Source organism: Bombus impatiens, unplaced genomic scaffold (assembly GCF_000188095.3).
Source record: "Bombus impatiens unplaced genomic scaffold, BIMP_2.2 scf_0060, whole genome shotgun sequence".
Taxonomy (NCBI): Eukaryota; Metazoa; Arthropoda; class Insecta; order Hymenoptera; family Apidae; genus Bombus; species Bombus impatiens.
Genome location: NT_176479.1, coordinates 698,130 through 703,812, shown reverse-complemented (window position 1 = coordinate 703,812; position 5,683 = coordinate 698,130). Strand labels below are relative to the sequence as shown.

The window sequence follows — 5,683 nt, the reverse complement described above, 5'->3', positions numbered from 1 at the left end:
CAGCGCCTACGTTCATACAGAGATAATCTTTGCTTACAGGAGCTGCTGGAGCGGCCGATAACAATGCACTTTTCACTGACTCGAGTCTTTGCTATGAGACGCTGATTGCGTCATCTTCCACGTATCCTCGTGGATCAAAGATGTATTGGAGACGGCGAAACGGCACAAGTTATGGTTTTGAGAAAAAGAAAGACGAGAAGATATGTTAAGTTGGTGTTTCTTATCAGTTTCGACGATTTATTGGCCAAATCGCGAACGAAGGTGAAAAATGGATAGTACGTGGAGTTTCGTCGATTTTATGACATAGCGAGGCGAGAGTTGGTGTACAGTCGATTTCACAAATAGCATTCTATATACAAGATGCTCTTCTTGTTGTTTATTTTTTAGGAAGTGTATTCTTTGAAATATTTTCCTCTTTCATCGACCACGAATTAATCGCAATTAAATATGAGAAAGTTATGCCTCGCGGTGAAATAATATTTTGAAGAATTTCAGCCTCTTTGAATCATCGATTATTTAATTATTGAATTAATCTTAATTTGCATAATATCTCTGTATAAATTACGCCTAAAGTTTCCTAATTTCTCCTTAAAATAAAATAAAATATAGAAAGTAAAATGAATACAAGATAAAAATAAAATAGTTGCCCGTTCCAATAACAACATGTAGCAAACGCGACAACACCGAGGTTTCAGAACGGTCGGCTCGCATCGCTAATCGAGCTGCGCCACGCTCGCTTTAACGTTTTCACGTACGATCTCTGACGTGTCCGGTGATTACATAAAACGGTTCTGCCCTTGTCCCCTCTGGAATGATCGATTGGTCTCGCGTTTTCTGGCCGCGGATTACCGCGACCGCACGCCTCTAAACGGATTCTTTGGCGGCCAGCGTGGAAGGTTATCTGGCCGAGTGTCTTTATGTACACGTACACTATCGTTCGTAAGCACTGTACAGTTTGCACAATTTCTAGCAACGGTATTCGAATTTCATTAAAGTGTTACAAATTAACGATGAATTAGCATTTCTTGCTTTCTTGCCAAATCACGATCGTAATTCGTATATTAATGCGACTGAAATTTAATTGAGAAATTGCGGAATCGAGACGCGAGGAGTTTATCTGCAAACGACGAAATAATTCGACCAGTTTTATCAATTACAAACATTAATTTCGTTAATGCGCAATGCTCCTCAAAATCAGTTTAATCCCGTCGAAATATCCTGTTACGTACCAATGACAATCCTAGGGAACAAAATCGTCGATCGTCGATTAATCCTGCCGAATTTTCCCACTCATTTTCGATCCAATTATATCTTTTTCTTTTCGCGTTAAAAAATATCTCAAGCTTGAACGAAATATACAAAGTTTGTTATTCGTACGCATGATTTCTCCTTTCAATGTTAAACGTCTCTTCCTCTAAACCGCTAGAAATCCTTGCTGATTGCTAAAATTAGATTGAAACGTAAAAATTCGAGAATCGCGACAGAGCTACTACACGTTTTGTTAGAAATAAGCAGATATTCAAATATTTTTGAACGATAATGTATATGGTAGCAACGTGTGTTGTACGCGCGTGTGTGATTTCGTTATCGAGCGCGATATCAGCATGATTCAGCGGGGACGAGTTCAAGTACGGATCCAGAGCGTCGACAGATCTTAACCTCGAGTAACGTCACGATCGATTTGATTGTTCGACCGCTTCGCGGAAACTTTATCTGCGGACTTCCTGGCCTTGAGCTTCGCCGCTATTTCAACTCGTGGACGCTTTGATTGCTGATTTTCGCATGGTTATCGTACAGACGTTTCGTTTCTTATTGACACCGATCGTTAAGTTTCTATAGCTCTCGCTCGTGGATTCTTCGGTTTCTCTAGGAGCTCGAGCTTCCGCTTTTTAACCTTTAACTGTTTATGTCTCGATAATATTTTGTGATACAATTTCTATCAAAATACTGACAAAATATCTATAAGGTAATATTTCTTTCGAGAACGTTATCAACTACGTATTTTTATGTATTCGTGTGCTTTTAAGGAGAAAATGGACCGATGTAAAGGAAGTAGATCATGATGTTTCCATTAATTTATTAATTTCTACTAATTTCTCGGAGTTAAGAGAAACAATTTTTATTTTTATTTTTTGGAATTTGCTTTTTAACTTATTTGTTAGATGCTTCGAACGACTCGTGATGTAAACTTATCAACCTGATGCCAGAAGCCTGGCTATCCAATACCGGCCGATATTCTCCCATTAACGAGCTTCACGTTCCAATTCCCACTCTCATAAAGATTCATCTCCGAATTACACGGCCAAATAAATCAACAACAATATATACAAACACGATTTCCTAAAAACACCACTTGCCCCAGTTAGAAAAATGATATAGCCTTGAATTTCTCGTAGAGAAACCAAACGTGGATTCTGCATAGACAATAGACATTCGATTCTGATGTATGAAAACCTTTTGCCTTAGTATCGTGCAAATACGTGTACGATCATTTCCATAGTACGCGATTTTATTGGAAATAGTGACGTAAGGTGTATCTACCACTTGGACAAATTTGCTGTTGTGACGTTTAAGCACGTTGAATTTTCAGAATGGACGACATCTTACTCGTAATTCTTTCAAAATCGATTTACACATTATTTGTAATAATTGGATTACAGATATTTATACAAATTCATATTTTTCCAAATAGTAGTTAAAAAATAAATGAAACCTAGATAGACAATTGTCTTATTTGATAAATATTATAAGAGGTACTATATCTTGGATATTTTACATATTTTTATTATATTGTGTGCATTTTTGCACATTTAAATCGTTCATAAATGAATAAAAATCCGCAGTTTACTATATTACGTATTATATACCGACGATACAACGACTAAATTGAATTTTTATTATCATCTTCTTTTCATAACGATACAGAATCTTAAAAAAAATGAAAATTCCGTAATACGAACAAACATTATTTTCATATCTTAGCGTATCAGACACAAACCGATAGCATGAACACCATGTGTCTTCATTCAGATCAAACGAGTGCAGTACCCGTTTTGTCTCTGAACGGTTAATGTAAATCAACTTTCATATGTTGTAGGTGAGACTTGCACGCCGACGCGAGTATAAAACTCGCTAAAACGTAGACTAAAACTGTCGCAAGGACGTCGAACGGTTCGTTCGGGTTTGCTACGAGGCGTTTCTCGTGCGTGGCTGGCCTTCAGTTTGACTTCTGCCTGAAAAGATCGAAGCATCGTCCGCGGTATCGCGTCTATACATAATGCTGACATAATATTCTGGCTGGCCACGGTAAAAAATAAAATTCCATGGCCTCGGTGGCCTTCGCGAGTACAAAGAATCCTGCTGGAACGGTTGGCCGTGCGGATTTAGGAACAGACGTATCAGTGGTCGTAGATAATCAGACACAGATATCGAGAAGAGATTAGTATTTTCGACAGGTAGAGTCAATGTAGAATCGTTTAGAACGATCGAGATCGTTCCAACACCTTTTGTCCTTCTTATTTATTTTATACGATTACTCAGAGCCCATAGTTTTTCTGATAATTTATCGTAATAAATTCGACGTTCAAATCTATCGTTCAATAGTGTCGTTTGCTCGCAAGTGATACGCGTGTTTGTGTTAGGGTACTTGATTCTGGGGTACTCGAGTTTAACTCGCATATTCTGTATTTTAAGGGACGAAGGTAATACGTATTTCATTTTGATTCGTATGTTACACTTGGAAGGATAAAGATTGGTAATTTTCTACTGGTATCTTTGGACTATGGATGATTGGATGCCAGCTGGATTACGCTAGATGGAGAAATCAATTAATTATAATTTGTATAAAATATTTTAAATCGTATAAATGATAAAACTTCCTCGTAGAATTTCATTTGTCTCGTTACTAAATACTTACTTTTATCGTTACTGATCAATAAACAAATTTAACTTGTAATTTGTAACTCGTACAGTTTCTCGAGTGCTATTAATCCAATTATACGCATAAGTTAAACTTAGTTAACGGTTAAAAGAGTGAAAAAAAATTAACCTTTAGACTTAGAGAAACTGTTACTGCCATGTTACGTTTTTCTTGCGACCATGCAACGATTATAAGTAACATTTTAGCTTATTACACGAAATAACAGAGATATTCGAAGCTAGCAGTTCCACAATTCCACTTTTGTCCTTCAATTTTCTTCTTTCCTCTCTGTTCCTTTCGTTTCCTCTAGTTCATTCAGATATGTATGTACCTACTGGCGAGGGAAGCACACGCGTGTAAACGATGGCGTTGTTCGAGGTTATGATCGTACGACCAGCCGGATCCGTACTTGAACTCCGGCGTTTATCGCGATAACACGGCAACGTGTGCTTATCAGAGATCTGGATATATCGTTCGGTGTGTTTAAATGGCGCAGTAAACAGAGGATCGGTGGAAACACGCCGCTCTTTGTATATATAGTACTTATCGCTACTTCTTATACAACCGAAGGTTTTTCGATCCGAAGACATACCTGGTCGCGTGAAATTGATTCGTCGAATAAAATCAATATTTCAACTTGAAACTACGTAATAATGAATCGAATAGCGCACATAATTTCTAATGGAGAAGAAAATTCAATCAATCTTTTATAATCCTCTTACTGATAAATTACTAATTAATTGAATCATAAATATATTTATTTTCGGTGGAACTAGTCTCAAACTTTGATACATTAATTCTATATAAATGCGTTATTCATAATTAATAGGAAACAAAATTTCTTCACGCGTTGAAAAATGATTCAGTTTTTGGACGGATAATTATCTTACTACTTGAGAGTATTATTAATACAGTCAATTTTGCCAACAAGTCGACGAATTTCTACGAATTTCGCAGTTTGGTCGTCTACTGACACCGTTGGTTTAGGATATTCGGTTTCGATGCATTTTATTTAACATTCCATATTCTACGCGATTTGACAAACACACAGGGAAATAAATAAAATTGTACGCTTAAACATTATACGTGGCGATTGAAATTATTGCAACGATCTATCTTGTTTCAACGATACCAGTCGAGGGTTAAGATGGTAACGCGAATTCTGAGCTTCGATGTCCATCGAACATGGCCGAAATTAATTCCAAATGTCAACAACGAAATTCCTTCGAAATTGCACGACAACACCTCGAAACGACGATAAATCAATGACGAGGTTAGACCACAGCCAGAACTCCTTCGAATTCCACGATGAAACGATATATCTGTTCGTGGAAGGGGTCGTGTTACGCCAAGGCCAACGTTTGATAGAATAGATCGCGTCTAATGTCTTTCCAGGAAGATGCGAATGGTGGACTTCGATGTCCACGCGTCGTTCTTTTGACTCACGTTTCCTCGAAGTGCAAAGAAATCGAGGCACACTACGTGGCCAACGTTTTCGAGAACAAGATAGAATATTCGCGAAGCAACTTCTTTGAAATCTTCGTCTTCCGCGTCGATATTTTATATTCTTTCAGGCACCATTGAAATTCATCGCCCTCGTCGACGATCCTTGAACCATCTTTGACGTCGATCACCTTGTCACGTGAGAGCAAGCGTTGCGTGATAGTCGATAAATTTTAAATTCACACTTCTGATTCACTTTCGCTCTTTTTCCCAGTATTTTCTTTCTTAGTTACAGGGGATCTTTCGAACTTGGCGGAATTG

General features: G+C 37.7%; 1 long non-coding RNA gene across 1 annotated transcript in view; it reads left to right on the top strand.

Moving 5' to 3' along the window:
• Positions 1 to 1,008, top strand: part of LOC105682052 — a 128,356-nt gene extending 127,348 nt beyond the window's left edge. Inside the window, exon 5 of the long non-coding RNA XR_002947970.2 lies at positions 40 to 1,008. This is a non-coding gene — a long non-coding RNA (uncharacterized LOC105682052). The remainder of the gene's footprint in view (positions 1 to 39) is intronic.
• Positions 1,009 to 5,683: the final 4,675 nt, after the last annotated feature.